Genomic DNA, 16,961 nt, shown 5'->3' on the forward strand with positions numbered 1-16,961 from the left:
ACCCTCGCCAACATTGCACGAACCCACCACATCAACATAGTTTCATATGCAGACGACACTCAGCTCATCCTCTCCCTCACGAAAGACCCTACAACTGAAAAGAACAACCTCCACAACGGACTTCACGCCATCGCCAGCTGGATGGAATCAGGCCACCTCAAGTTAAACACAGACAAGACAGAAATCCTCATCTTTGGCACCAACCCCTCAACTTGGAATGACTCCTGGTGGCCCACCTCCCTAGGAACCGCGCCCTCACCCACCACCTGTGCACGCAACCTAGGCTTCATCTTGGACTCCACACTCAGCATGACTCAGCAGGTCAATGCCATCTCCTCTTCCTGCTACAACACTCTCTGCATGCTCTGCAAAATCTTCAAATGGATTCCCGTCGAAACCAGGAAAACTGTCACCCACGCCCTGGTCAGCAGCCGATTGGAATACGGAAATGCCCTATATGCAAGAATAACAACCAAACTCCTAACAAAACTGCAAAGAATCCAGAAAGCATCCACCCACCTCATTCTGGACATCCCACGCCGTGACCACATTTCCCCCCACCACAGAGACCTTCACGGGCTACCAGTAGCAAAGAGGATCACCTTCAAACTCCTCATCCACGCACACAAGGCTCTCCACAACAAAGGCCCAGCCTACCTCAACGACAGACTCACCTTTCACACCCCCACCTGCAATCTTCCCTCGCCCTCGCCTCCATCCCCCGCATCCACCGCACCACCGCCGGAGGAAGATCCTTCTCTCACCTAGCCACCAAGACCTGGAAATCCCTACCGCTCCACCTTCGCCAGACCCAAGACCTCTTGACATTCAGGAGACGCCTCAAGACATGGCTCTACGACCAGTAGCTCCCCCCCAGCGCCTTGAGACCCTAACGGGTGATTAGTGCGCTCTATAAATTCTTGATTGATTGATTGATTGATAGGGTACATATGTGCATGACAGTCACCTTGCGTGCAGCCATCTTGCCCCAAGGAAAATATTTGTTGGAGGTAGGTGCACCTACTGGAAGTGTCAAAAAGAAGCCTGTCGGGTGCGTGAAGAGTCAATCATTTTTGAAAATCATCATTGTGTGCAAATATTGCAGTTAAGCATTTGAAAAATGTGGTGACGTTACATGGAAAGTCATCAACTGTCCTGATTTATTTAAGAGAAGTGTTGTTACAGAGCATTTACTTTGCATTAGTGCAAGGGGAATGAAATGTAAATGTCCTGAAAGTGTACTGCTGTATAAACAAATCAGCAGTGTTTGCTTATTTGCAAAGTGTAGGAGGCTGGCCTGGCTTATAGTGGGTACCTTGAGGTACTTACACCTTGTGCCAGGTCCAGTTATCCCTTATTAGTAGATTAGAGGTGTTCTAGCAGCTTAGGCTGATAAAGGTAGCTATAGCAGAGCAGCTTAGCTGAACTAGGAGATATGCAAAGCTCCTACTATACCACTTATATCACTTAGCACTATATCACAAGAAAACACAATACTCAGAGTTACTAAAAATAAAGGTACTTTATTTTAGTGACAATATGCCAAAAGTATCTCAGAGGATATACTCCCTTAGGAGGTAAGTAATATACACAAAATATACACACACAAACTGAATCAGGTAGGTAAACAGTTAGAAAAGTAGTGCAAACACTGTAGAACACAATAGAATGCAATAGGGAAAAATAGGCCCAGGGGCAACACAAACAATATACTCCAAAAGTGGAATGCGAACCACGAATGGACCCCAGGCCTAGTGTAGTGTGTAGAGGGTCGCTGGGAGTGTAATAAAACACTAAGGGTGTCCAAGATACCCCAACCCAAGACCCTGAAAAGTAGGAGTAAAGTTACCCTCCTGCCCCAGAAAGACAGTAAAGTCGAGATAGGGGATTCTGCAAGAACAACAACTGACTGCGAAGCACTGAAGATGGATTCCTGGACCTGAGGACCTGTAAAGGAAGGGACCAAGTCCAAGAGTCACGCAAGTGTCCAGGGGGTGCAGGAGACCACTAAACCCCGGATGAAGGTGCAAAAGGGCTGCCTCCGGGTAGAAGAAGCCAAAGATTCTGCAACAACGGAAGGTGCCAGGAACTTCTTCTTTGGTCAGAAGATGTCCCATGGCGTGCTGGAGGGTGCAGAGTTGTTTACACACAGGGAGACTGCAAACAAGCCTTGCTAACTGCAAGAGTCGCGGTTGAAGGTTTTGGGTGCTGCCAGGGCCCAGGTGGTTGACCCTTGGACGAGGAGACAGAGGGGGCATTCAGCAACACGGAGAGCCCACACAGACGCAGGCAGCACCCACTGAAGCACCTGAACAGGCGCTTAGAAGATCTGAGGACGGCAGTTGACTCAGCACAACAAAAGGGAGTCCCACGAAGTCGGCGTCCAACTCAGAGAGTTAGACAAGGCAGAACAGAGTGCTGGGGACCTGGGCTAGGCTGTGCATGAAGGAAGTCTTGAAAGAGTGCATAGAAGCCCTAGCAGCTGCAGTTCATGCAGTTCACAGAATTACTGTCTGGTGTGGGGAGGCAAGGACTTACCTCCACCAAATTTAGACAGAAGGGCCACTGGACTGTCGGGGACACTTGGATCCAGCTCCTGTGTTCCAGGGACCAGGCTTGTCAGGATGTGAGGGGACCCAGAGGACCGGTGATGCAGACGTTTGGCACCTGTGTTGGCAGAGGGAAGATTCCGTCGGCCCACAGGAGATTTCTTCTTGGCTTCCAGTGCAGGGTGAAGGCAGGCAGCCCTCAGAGCATGCACCACCAGGAAACAGTTGAGAAAGCCGGCAGGATGAGGCGCTACAATGTTGCTGGTCATCTTCTTGCTATTTTGTTGTGGTTTTGCAGGCGTCCTGGAGCAGACAGCTCACCCAGAGGAAATCCTTTGTTCTGCCTTCCTGGGACTGGGCTGCTCAGGCCCCAGGGTGGCAGAAACCTGTCCGAGGGTTGGCAGCAGCGGTAGCTGCAGAGAAAAGTGCAAGGGTGCCCACACATTGAGTAACTTGGCACCTAACCTTCACGAAGTGTGGGTTAGACATATAGGTGACTTATAAGTTACTTAAGTGCAGTGTAAAATGGCTGTGAACTAACATGGACGTTATTTCACTCAGGCTGCAGTGGCAGTCCTGTGTAAGTATTGTCTGAGCTCCCTATGGGTGGCAAAAGAAATGATGCAGTCCATAGGGATCTCCTGGAACCCCAATACCCTGGGTACCTAGGCACCATATACTAGGGAATTATAAGGGTGTTCCAGTGTGCCAATCAGAATTGGTAAAATTAGGCACTAGCCTGCAGTGACAATTTTAAAAGCTGAGAGAGCATAAACACTGAGGTTCTGGCTAGCAGAGCCTCAGTGATTCAGTTAGGCACCACAGAGGGAACACATATAGGCCACAAACTTATGAGCACTGGGGTTCTGGCTAGCAGGATCCCAGTGACACATATCAAATATACTGACAACATAGGGTTTTCACTATGAGCACTGGGCCCTGGATAGAAGGATCCCAGTGAGACAGTAAAAACACCCTGACATATACTCACAGATAGGCCAAAAGTGGGGGTAACAAGGCTAGAAAGTGGCTACCTTCCTACACAAAGCAATGCCGATTTAAAACATTTGTATTTCTTTCCTTCTCTACAAATGCAAAGTAATTGCTCTGTAGATGGACTTATGATAAAATGTGGAGCTGGAGAATTATTAGGCAGAGTCTAATCAAGGTTCTAAGAAACTCAAAAAAGTGAGTTTATTAAATATTTTTTTTCACGTCAGTACATTAAATAATTCTACAGCATTGATTAACATTAACGAAAATAGTTGTTTCAGAAACATTCATGAGCCCTCCTCTCTATCTACAACACCATCAGTGAACCAGGAGACTAGTGCTAGTGCAGGTAATTTAACAAAATGTATTAATGAGTATTCATGTATTTTGAATAATGGATTTGTGTGGAAAATATAATAACGTAGAAAATAATGCAAACATTTGAAAATGTGATTACGATGAGTGGCCACCAATGTTCACAAAGTGTACTTATTAATAGTCTAATACTATGAAATGTTGTGCTCATATTTGACTAATGTAGTAATATGTCATATTAACGGTTATGGATTATGTATTAGCTTTATCAGTTGGAGGCCTTAACTTAGCAAAGATCTTAGCCAACTTGCCAGACCTCATGTCAAGCTGTATTTTTTAACATTTAATACACGGCTCTCCTAGGGAGTTAAATTGTGATTTTCCATTGTATTGTGTAAATGTGCTCACAGCTGACAATGTTTTCTCATGAGAATCCATCTTACCGCCACACTTACTGCCGCCAACATACCGCCACGGCGGCAGATATCCGTTCACCATATCATGACACACACACACCAATCGGTCACTATTCAGCCATAGACACAAGTCCGCCACATCAAACGTCAGTGATAAACTGGTGGTAACAAAACCCACACCATTATGCCAATAGAACCATGGCCACCACATTATGACCCACGAATCACCACGGCGGACATTCAATGGCGGTAAACCATTGGCTGTACATACCGCCGCATCCAAAATACACGCACTCAAACAGAACCACACCACATTGAACAATTCAAACTACATACCTGACACTAATACACACACCACATTCACACACCCACACCACTATAAAACACCCACCCACACTACCCACAACCCTTTACCATTACAAATCATTGGCACGAGACAGACACCACGACAACAGACAAGGCCAGAGCCACAAACCACCATCACCTATACACCACCCACGCACCTCACAACACACACCCCAACACATTGCCCTGCACACCCTCACACACACTAGTCACACAACACCCATGGCACCACAACAACAACCCAGATTCTCTGAGGAAGAGATAAGGGTCATGGTGGAGGAAGTCATCAGGGTACAGCCACAGCTATTTGGAGCACAGTTGCAGTGAATATCCATTGCTAGGAAGATGGAGCTATGGTAGAGGATCGAGGACAGGGTCAACACCGTGGGACAGCACCCCAGAACTCAGGAAGAGGTGGAACGACCTGCAGGGGAAGGTGCGTTTCATTGCAGCAAGACACCAACTCATACAGAGGACTGGCGGAGGACCCCCACTTCCTCCCCCACAACTAACTACATGGAGGAGCAAGTCTTGGCAATCATGCATCCTGAGGGCCTGTCAGGAGTAGGAGGAGGACTGGACTCTGGTAAGTCAATTCCATACTACTATCACCCCACTACCTGCATGCCATCACATACCCCCACCCTCACACTCACTCCCATCACTCCACCAATTTCCACACAACCCACCACCACATCTCACTCATCGCAATGCCAAGCCCTGCATGCCATACCAGTGAATGGACGCCTCTCACAGCACTGCATGGACACGTATCACTAAAACATGCACACTAGAGATAACTAATCATCTCACCATACACTAACCTACACAAGTGAAACCTACCAGGGGAAATAAAACCAAAGAGGGCAAGCCACCCATGCACAATATGTCACACACAGAAACAATAACACTGCGTTTACGTCCCCACAGGTATCCCAGCCAAAGTCACTGAAGAAGAGGTGCCAGCACTATCCAGTCCCCCCACAGAAGAGGCCCACGGTGATGACAGCAACTCTGGTCGCTGGGTCTGGATGACCAACCTGGCCCATCAGGGACCTCTGGACAGTCGGTTACCCAGCCACAGTCACACACCACCACAGAGCCTCCCCCTCAGGAAACACCACCACAGCCTCCACCCAGCTTACCCATGCCTCTGTCCCCAGGACACATCAATCAGCAGTGTGTCCACCACTACAGGGACCCCAGTGCACACCCCACATCCAAGACAATCAGTGACCTGGGGTCAATGGCAATGGGCACATGGTTCAGGGGACAGAAGCACAGGACAACAGGGAAACTGGGAGGACTGCAGTGTGCCAGGGGGAGGACAGGCCCAGGGAACTGACTCTCCAGGATGCATTCACCGAGATCCTGGGAACATACCAACATTCCCAGGATATGCTGGGCCAGATCCTGGACAACGTGCAGGAGAACAGGCAGCTGCAGGGGGGACAGTACCAGGGGATCAGGGAGGACTTGCATGCCATTAACACCACCCTGGTCTCCATTGCAGGGGTGCTGGCAGACATGGTCAACATTATGATGGAGGCAGTCTTACAACAGCGGGCCCCTGCCACTAGCCAGACTACTGAACTGCCCTCCACCTCCGCTGCCACTAGTGGACAGGAAGCCCCACCACAGGATCAACAGGCTACCAGCACTCCTCCCCCTGCAAAGGAGAACCACCCCGCAAACATTCCCTGCGATCTAGGGAAAAGCCAGAGACTATTGCCAAGACCCCCGCCAGGAAATAAGACTCTCCTGATTGTCACACATGTGTCCCACTCTGTCACCCTGTCCACCTTGAACTGCCATTGCTCCCCTTCCTATGTCCCCCTTTTCTTCACAGCACTTCAATAAACACACTTTGAAAAAGTATAGAGTATGTCAAATGATTTAAGTATGTATTCGTTTAACAAGGTTCAAACATTGTAAATCAACTGTACAGTAATGTGCACATAGGATAGACCTGTTGGTTGGCTGCAGTGAACACACCAGGAGCAATAGTGGGGCACCAACATCTGCAAAAAGAGTGTCCAAAGGGTACAGTGAGTGGGCATAGAAGTGGGCAATCACAGCCTGCCAGTGACAATGTGAAACAAACACATGACAATGAAATGTGAAGTTACACTGTCTTACCTGTGTCTCATTTGAAGTATGGTCGAATCACTGCAGTTCTTTTGTCCTCAACCTCATCCTCTTCCTCCTCATCTTCACTGTCCACAGGGTCCACTGCTGCCAGACGGCCATCTCCAGCCACCTCCTCCTTCAGAAAAGGCACATGGCATCTCAAGGCAAGTTTATGCAACATGCAGCATTCCACGATTATCTGGTAGACCTTCTTGGGTGAGTAGCACAGGGATCCACCTGTTAGATGGAGGCACTGAAGCCTGGCCTTCAGGAGGCCAAAGATACACTCAATGATCCTTCTTGTTTGCTCATGTGACTCATTGGAACGTTCCTCTGCCCTTGTCCTGACATTCCTCACAGGGGTCAGTAGCCATGTTGGGGTAACCTGCAAACATTGAGGTACAACATTTAGCCACACACTATGCCCTATGGCCCACACCATACCCATACACCGACATCCACTGGGTGGGAACCAGAGCTCACATATGAGCCACACCCTGTACCTCTCTTCGGTTGGCCCATCACATTTGGGATGCTGCTATTAATCAGGATAAAGGCATCATCACAGACCCAGGATACTTAGCATTGACGTGGGAGATGTACTGGTCCACCAGACACGCCAGTGGGACATTCATTGAGTGAAAACTATTTTGATTTCTGAACACCTGTTCATTTTGCCGGGGGAAACAAATGCAATAGGTGTGCCATCAATTGTCCCAATTATTTTGGGGATATGACCCATTGCATAGAAGGCAGCCTACACTGTGGCAAAATCCTCCACCTGGGGAAAAACAATGTAGCTACACATGTGTTTAATCGTGGCATCCAGCACTCTTGTCAGCACTAGTGAGTACATTGGCTGTGACATTCCTGCTGCCAAGCCCACTGTCATTTGGAAAGAACCAGTTTCCAAGAAATGGAGCATAGATAGGACTTGCACAAATGCGGGGATCCCAGTGGGGTGACGAATAGCAGATATCAGGTCAGGCTCCAGTTGGGCATACAGCTCTGTGATTGTTACCCTGTTAAGTCTGTAGTTGAGGATAATGTACTTGTCCTCCATTGTTGCCAAGCCTACCAGGGGTCTGTACACAGCAGTATGTATTCATCTGCAGCAGTAGCAATCTATGGGGCTACTGCTACCCCAGTACCAACTGCTGTATGGGCCTCTAGACCAACAGGTGAGTACACTGTGAGCACGATGCATAGGGCATGAATACATGGAGTGGTGTGTGGCCTGGTGTGGGGGGGTTGGTGGATGTCCCCTGGGCGGTGTGCAGCTTGTGTGCTGGGCTAGGTCTGTGCTAATGGGGATAGGAAGGGGTATGGTGGGCCATTAATATAACAGTCTGGACTGTCTGACTAGTACCTTTCCCTGTGTGTATTTCCTCTGCAGGTCAGCACTCATCGAAAGAAGGGTATATGGCATGCCATTGCCAAGGCCGTGCGGACCCTCGGGGTCTACGGCAGGCGGAGTACCTACTGTCGGAAACAGTGGAGGACCTGAGACGCTGGGCATGGAAGATGTCAGAGGTCCAGCTGGGGATGGCCTTCCAACGAGCAAGGGGTGCCCTTTGAACCCTGATCTCCTTGATGGCCCACATACTGGCGATGGCCTATCCAGAGCTGGATGGGTGCTTGAGGGCATCACAGCAGCCACAATGGGGTGTGTACAGTGCCCATCATTACTACTTACGCCTGGTGGGGTGGTATTCGGGTGGGGAATGTGTCTGTGGGTGCCCCTAGACCAGGCCTGACATTTCAGAGTAGGTCCCATGTTGGCCAGGGTTCTGATGTGATAGTCCTCCTACCTAGCTTGTAGGCATCCACTACTAGGCAGGGCTGTGTGGGTCTCAGGTATGCTGCAGTTGGCGGTATGTGTCCCCCCATGCCCTGATGACTAGCGTTGTTACTGGTAGTGCACTGTATAGTGCATAGCCCTGTTCCCTGTGTGTGAGTGTGCTGTGTACGCCAACGGTGGTGTTAGTGCAGCCATTGAACAAGTGTATCCTTTGTCTCTCTCCCTCTTTTTTGTTTTGTCATGCTGTCCTTATGTGCATTAGCATCATCTGGCAGAGGAGCAGAGGCACCGGCGACGGAGGGAGCTTCATCCCACAGGACCCAAGAGGCAGAGTCCACCGACGCTGAGGGCACCAGTTGGTCAGAGGGCGATGGGAGCACCACAGCGGAGACTGGAGGTGCCAGTTTGGACACAGATACCTCCTCTGATGGAAGCTCCCTGCCCACCCCAGCTACAGGTACAGCCTCCACCCCTGTACCAGCACCACCCTCACAGCAGCCCCTCAGTGAGTTGCCAGTGCCTGCTCACCAAGGAGGGTGGGCATCTCCTTCACCCCAAGCACCTCAGGCCCTGCCCCAGTGAGCCCTGCTGCCCTGAGTGAGGAGGCTATTGACCTCCTGAGTTCCAGCTCTGTTAGGCAGTCAAACATTTTGAATGCCATCCAGCGGCTGGCAGCCCAAATGCAACAGACCAATGTATTTCTGGAGGGCATTCACACTGGCTTGGCGGCCCAACAGAGATCAATTCAGGCTCTGGCCTCCTCTCTGATGGCAGTCATTGTCCCTGTTTCTACCCTCCCCCCTCCAACTTCCTCTTCCCAATCCCATTCCCCTCCTGCCCAACCTATCCCCAGCACACAGGCAGACAAGCATGCACACAGGTCAACACACAAGAGTGGCACAGGCAAACACAAGCACCACACTTCATCCCACAGGCACTCACACAAACACCATCCACATGCAGATGTACCAACAGCAACTGCCTCCACTGTGTCCCCGTCCTCCTCCTCCTCCACCTCCCTTCCAGTAGCATCTACACTCACACCTGCATGCACTACATCTACATCCACTACTGCCATCACCAGCACATCTATCAGAACACCCACCTCACTGGCAGTCACCACCCCAACAGCCATGCACATGTCCCCTGTATCCTCTCCCACTGTGTCTGTCCCCCCTCCCAAGGTACACAAACGCAAGCACTCAGACACCCAACAGCCATCAACCTCACAACAGCATCCAGCCCATGCGCCTGCACCCAAACACAGCAGACAGACACCTCACACAACCACTCCCTCTTCCTCCACTCGCAAATCTTCTCCCTCTCCCTGCCCCAATGTCCCTAAGCAGCTTTTCCTCTCCACCATTGACCTCTTCCCTCCCCCCGTCCTTCACATCTGGCCACGGTGGCTAAAACCCAGGCAAGCACCCCAGCCACCCAGTCCACGGCCCAGTAGTGTCCACGCCCACTTGTGGTGGTAAAGGATCCAGGGCACCAGGCTGACTAACAGAAAGGTTGCATGCCCCAGCTGCTGCCAGGAATGGCAAGGAGCCATCCCTAGCTGTTGCCAGGGAGGGCAAGAAGCCATGCCCAGCTGCTGCCAGGAAGGGCAAGGAGCCATCCCCAGCTGCTGCCAGGAAGGGCAAGAAGCCATCCCCAGTTGCTTCCAGGAAGGGCAAGGAGCCATCCCCAGCTGCTGCCAGGAAGGTCAAGGAGCGTGCCCCAAGTGCTGCCAAGAAGAGCAAGGGGCATGCACCAGCAGGCAGGAAGGACAAGGCCTGGTGCTGGGACTCAGTCAGAGCTCCCACCACCAACCATGGTTGTGCAGCCATCCAAGGCTGCAGGGGATGGGTTGGTACCCCCCCAACAACCACCAGAAGCAACACCACCACCACCAGCAGCAGTGGGCAGTCGTCCAAGGCTACAGGGGATGGGCAGGAGCTTCCCTCCACAACCACCACCAGCAGCACCACCACCAGCAGTGGGCAGCCGTCCGAGGCTGGAGGGGATGGATTGGAGTTTCTTCCCACAACGACTACCAGCAGCAGCCCTACCACCACCACTACCAGCAGTGGGCAGCCGTCCAACGCTGCAAGGGATGGGCAGGAGCTTCCCTCCACAACCACCACCAGCATTAGCAGCAGCACCACCATTGCCACCACTGATCAGCCGTTACCACCGGCGGATGGTCTGTAGTCCTGCCTCCATGGGCTGTTGTGCGGCCTGCCCCATGCAAATCCTGTGGGAATGACACCCAGCTGAAAGACTGTGACCTTGCACTCCCCAAGATCTGCATCACAGGGCACGATGCCCCCTACAGGACCCGTGGGGAAGCCACCCACTCACCCCGTCCTCCCCAGGATGAAGATCACAGGGCAAATGCCCCCTCCAGAACCAGTGGGGAAGCCACCCTCTCACCCCATCCTACCCAGGATGAAGATCACAGGGCACAATGCCCCCTCCAGAGACAGTGGGCAAGTCACCCACTTGAGAGACTGTAGCCTTGCACTCCCCAGGACAGCGCACAGGGCATGTTGCCCCCTCCAGAGCATGTGGGAATGTCACCCACTTGAGAGACTGTGGCCTTGCACTCCCCAGGACAGGGCATGTTGCCCCTTCCAGGACCAGTGGTGTTGTTCCATCTGCTGGCTGAGGTGCCCCCCCGTTCCTTGTCCCCCTGAGGTACCTGCCTGTTTTCCAACTGATGCCCCTGCAGTGCTCTCTTCGTGTTGTTGCAGGAGACAAGTGGGGCCTTGGACTTTGTCATGTGGCCCTGTGGCCTACGCACATTGAGGACTGTGCAGTGTCCCTTGAATTGTACATATGTATATTGTGAGAAACTGGGGCTGATTGCAGAGGCCCCATAACTTTTTGCCCCCATTTTCCACTTTATGCTGGTGTTTTCCTGACTCTGATGGTGCCCTGGGTACTGCTAACCAGTCCCAGGGCCTGTGCTCTGTGTAAAATGGATATGCAAATTAGGCTAATTATAATTGGCTAAGTTAACCTACCTATAAGTCCCTAGTATATGGTAGGGCATGTAGGTTTAGGGACCACAGCATAGGTGGTGCACACCTAGGTGCATTGCTGAGGTGCCCAGTGTCATTTTAAAAGCAAGCCTGCCTTGCTGGCTGCTTTTAAATTAAAGTTATATGCAAATTCGACTTTGGAATTAAAGGTACTTCCAAAGTCTTAAACTACCTTATTTTTACATATAAGTCACCCCTAAGGTGTGCCCTATGTGCCCCTAGGGCTGGGTGCCATGTAACTATAAGCAGGGACTTTATAAAAATAGATTTATAAGCCCTGGTGAGGTAAAAACAGCCAAATTCGTTTTTCCCTCATTGAAGTAAATGGCCTTCATAGGCTAGAATGGGCAGACTTTATTTTAAATTTTAAAGTCTCCTTAAATGTTACATACCAAGAATTTGGTATCAAATTGATTGTTATAATAAATCCCACAACTTCCAGTTGTTGGATTTAATATAACTAGTGCAGGTAAAAAGTTTAGACTTTACCTAAAAAGTTGCCAATTTCAGCTCTGCATTGTTTTTGCTGCTGTGCTCTGATTGGCCAGCCTGCAGCAGCTTCTGCCAGGCTGCCTTGATGAGGTGTGAAGTGGCCAGACTTCACACAAAGGAATGTGCTTGGGGGAGAGAATCTCCCCTCAGCAGATGGTGAGGCAGGAAGGGGGAGGGCTGCCAAACTGGTCTTCAAAGGCAGAGAAGGACATTTGCAGCACCCAGCAACACCCCCACATCCTGCAACCCCAGACAATTAGGTGCCCCCTTGATTAGATTAGGAGAGGGCAGGAGAGGGGTGTGTTTATGATTTTTAGCCACACCAGTGGGTGGGCTCAGCCAGATGTAACCTCCAAAAATCAGATTCATCCATGTTGGATTTTTAGAGACTGTTGCCTTCTGGGATGGATTTTTGCCACACTTCCCAGGAAGTGGTCATCACAGGGGGACGACCCTGTCCCTGATTGGAGAACCAGGGCCCCCCTGCTTTTCACCCAGGAGCAAGGATAAAACTGGCAGACCTGCACCCACGCCTCAGATCCCCTCCAGAATTCAACAAGAAAGGAACTAAGGAAGAAGAAGGACTGCCCTGCTGGACCCCTGGCCTGCACCTGGAACCTGCACTCAGAAGGACTGCACCAGCTGCACACTTGGGCTTCACCACAAGAAGGACTTTGCCTGGCTTCAACTGGTTCAAGGAGGGACTCCCTGTTTGCTACAGGTGAAAAATTGCTAACCAGAGTCTCCTGCACCAACTCCTGAAGAAAGCGACCAGCTGACCACTGTCCAGTGGCCAAAAAGGAGTTTGCGCCAGGTGCATTCTGGGAGTTGAAGTCCGCACCCCCCAAGGACCATCACAGAACTTCTGGACCCTTGGGGTGAGCTGTGGACCCCAAAAGAACCTTAAAAGAACATCTGGGTGAAGCCCCAGAAGTTTGGAAAAGATTTGAGAGTTTTTGGAAAAAAGCTCCAGAGAGGGACCGACCCGCCGCGGAAATTCTAGCCGGCTTGCCTCAACCGCGACCCGGCCTGACTTCGTGGTTCGTCCCGGTAAAGAAGAACATCCAAAAAAGAGACTAAGTCCGAACGTAAAAAGTTGACCGGGACCTCCCAGCCATCGTATCCGAGAAGGGCTCCATGGACGTCGGATCAAGATCCAGGTTTACCCCGGTCGAAGGATTTTCATCTCGAAAAAATGACTAAGTCCGAAGGTAAAAGTCTCCACCGAGGAAACCCACATCGCGTATCCGGACAAGGGCTCCAGGAGGTCGGATTCAACTGGCAGGTTCGTCCCGGTGAAGAAAAACTTCAAAATAAAGACTAAGTCAGAAGGTAACTTTTTAACCGAGGCCTCCCGCGACCTGTAGCCGAGCAGGGCTCCATCGCGGTCGGCCTGAAAGTTTGACTTTGCCCCGGTCGAGGTGCAACCAGATGACCCGATTGGCGCTTTTTGTTTCTAAGCGCTAGAAAAGTAATAATTCTTTAAAAATTCATATCTCCGGTTCCCCTGAACCGATTTTAATCGTTTTTGTGTCATTTTAAAGATAAAAATATAAGCTATTTTTATAAATTGGTTTTGGATTTTTAAACTGTTTCCTGTGTTTTATTTAATTACTGTTTTGTGATATTTGAATGCTTTACACTTTGTCTCCTAAGTTAAGCCTTGACGCTCGATGCCAAGCTACCAAGGGTAGAGCTGGGATTAATTTACTGAGACCTAACTGTACTTTTGTGGAGGTTTGTGGCTTGTTGCTAGGTGTAGGTACCTACCTGCCCTACCAATAACCCATTTTCCAACATAATTGGAAGCAGCGACGGGATCCTGTACTTGTGTTCAATATCACGTTACAGTTTTAGATAAAACAAATTAAAAATCCTTTAAATTGTCCTAGTGCAAAAATTGTTTTTAATTTTTAATTTAAAAATTATTTTTTTTAATTAATTTGGATTAATTTCAATTATTGAATTTTTGTAATTTTTCTAAATTCTTGTTTCCAATTTTTGCAAAAAGTTTTTGTTGACACAAAACTAGGGAACCATGGAGCTTGATCTGGCTAGCCTACCCACACTGACAGTAGTCCAGCTTAGGGGGTTGTGTATTGAGAGAGGGTTGCCTGCAACCCCTGATCTCAGGAAGCAAATCCTGATTAAATCCCTGACAGCATGGGCTGAGGCACAAGAGGTAGAGACAGAGGAAGCTCCAGAGGAGGAAGAAAAAGAGGAAGATGCTAACTCTAACCACTCAGGGGAGGGAAGGCATCAGACCCCAAGTGAGGAAGAGGAGGAACGGTCCTCACTGGATACAGTCACTAGGGGCAGACCCAAAGCTAGTGGTAGGAAGAGGGTCCTTTCAGGAGGAGAGAACCCATCCATCAGGGAAAGAGAGCTGGAAGCCCAGCTAGCCTACATAGCTTTGGAAGCAGAGAAGCTGGCCCTAGAAAAGAAAAAGTGGGCATACAAAGAAAAAAGAGATGGAAGCAGCGATAAAGAAGCTGAGGTGTCCATGGGTGGGGGAGTTTGCCCCAGATTACCCAAGGGGGTAGTTCCTGCTTATGTAGAGGGGGATGACATAGATAAGTGGCTAGGGGCCTTTGAGAGGGCACTCCAAATGAGAAGGGTTAGGCCTCAATACTGGGGTTCCCTTTTGTGGGAGTTGGTCCCCAACTCAGGGAGGGATAGGCTTCTGACCTTAAGGGGGGAGGAGGCAGATTCATACCCTAGTATGAAGAGGTGCTTAGTCAAGAAGTTTGGTCTGACCCCAGAGCAATATAGAATGAAGTTCAGGGACACCCAGAAGGTCAGTACCCAGTCTTGGGTTGACTTTGTGGACACCTCACTAAAGGCACTAGAGGGCTGGATTATTGGCAACAAAGTTAATACTTATGAGGGGTTATACAATCTGATCATGAGAGAGCACATCTTGACCAATTGTATCCAAGAAAGGTTACGCCAGCATCTAGTGGACTCTAAGCTGACCAACCCTAGAGAGCTAGGGGAGGCAGCTGATGAGTGGTTGAGAACCAGGGTGGTTGTCAAGTCCCAGGGGGGAGACTCCAAGAAGGGGGGGACAGGTCCCCAAAAACCTAAGGAGGGAGGTGGTAAGCCCACCACAGAGACTCCCTCTGTACCCCAGAACCCTAAGAAGGAGGAGAGTAAATCCCACTCCCACTCTGACATGCAGAGACAGGGAGACCCAGGGTTAAAAAAGCTCTTGGACAGTAGGGCTTGCTTTGACTGTCAGCAGACAGGTCACTTCAGAGGAGATGCAGCCTGTCCAAAGAAAGTGGTTAGCACTGGGCTGTCCAGTGTAGCCATAGAGGAGGATTCCTCAGATGATGAAGTCCTCCTAGCATTGTGCTGGGAGACAGGACCAGATGGTAAGCTGGTGATCCCTGAGGGTGGGAGTAGGCACTTCCACCACATTCAAGTGAATGGGATCCCTACCACTGGCCTGAGAGACACCGGTGCCAGTCACACTATAGTGAGTGACCGGTTAGTGACCCCAGACATGTATGTCCCAGGAAAGACAAAGAAAGTCAGGATAGCCACAGGGGAGGTCACCTCCAAACCTGTAGCCATAGTGCCCCTAGAGAGGGAGGGTATCCTTGACTGGATTAGGGTGGTAGTCAGTGCTGACCTTCCCCTAGATTGTATCCTGGGCAATGACCTCCCAGAGGTGAGTCTGGTCACAGATGGGGTGGTCGCCCAGGGCGCCCCCCCAACCCAAAGTCCTGGGGAGTCAGTCCCTACAGTTAGGAGACAGGGGTCCCCAAGAAAAGGAAAAAAGAAAAGGAAGGGTAGGCCACTCTTAAAGAGAGTTCCAGGAAGCCAAAGGCCTTCTGCCCCAGTAGGGGGGGAGCCCAGAGTTGGCACTGGTGAGGCCTCACCTGACCCCAAGGAAGTCCTGAGTAGTCAGGCAGCTGTCCAGATGCAAGGTGTTGCCCCTGCACTGACAGAAGGGAGAGTGGAAGGAGGGTGTCTGCCACAGGAGGTGGTAGCCCCCCACTCTAGACAGCAAGAGGGGTGCCAGGACCCCAAAGATGCCCCTAAAGCAGCTCAGCCACCTGTCAGTGGAGAGCTTAGGGTGTGGTTCTGGGTACTGACAGCTGTCAGTAGCCTCTGCTGGGTGCTAGCCTTCCTGGCAGCACTGTACTTGGCCTGGGAGGCAGACCCCAAGGCCAATAGCAAAGTAGGCCCCCTGACCCTGTTGGTCATGGTGGGGTTGCTCAAGTGTTGGGTGACCTCTTGGGGTAAGCTAGGTGTTGCCCTAGCAAAGTTAGGAGTAGGGGAGGTGGGCACCTCACTACCCAAGTTGACAGAGAGAGAGGAGGAAGACCCCCTAGAGGGAAGTTTCAGTTTGAGTTGGGTCCTTTTACTGTTGGGATGGCTTCACTACCCAGAGGGAGTGACCCTGACAGGAGGATATAAGGCAGAGTAGGCCCTGCAAAGGGACAGCCAGTTTTCTTCACTGTCTTCCTCGCCTAACAAGCCAGGAAGACTCTCCCAGGGTTGGGCTGAGTCTCCTGGGCGTGTGGGCTGGGGGGGGGTTGTGTGAGAAACTGGGGCTGATTGCAGAGGCCCCATAACTTTTTGCCCCCATTTTCCACTTTATGCTGGTGTTTTCCTGACTCTGATGGTGCCCTGGGTACTGCTAACCAGTCCCAGGGCCTGTGCTCTGTGTAAAATGGATATGCAAATTAGGCTAATTATAATTGGCTAAGTTAACCTACCTATAAGTCCCTAGTATATTGTAGGGCATGTAGGTTTAGGGACCACAGCATAGGTGGTGCACACCTAGGTGCATTGCTGAGGTGCCCAGTGTCATTTTAAAAGCAAGCCTGCCTTGCTGGCTGCTTTTAAATTAAAGTTATATGCAAATTCGACTTTGGAA

The sequence above is a fragment of the Pleurodeles waltl genome, chromosome 6, assembly GCF_031143425.1.
Source record: "Pleurodeles waltl isolate 20211129_DDA chromosome 6, aPleWal1.hap1.20221129, whole genome shotgun sequence".
Classification (NCBI taxonomy): domain Eukaryota; kingdom Metazoa; phylum Chordata; class Amphibia; order Caudata; family Salamandridae; genus Pleurodeles; species Pleurodeles waltl.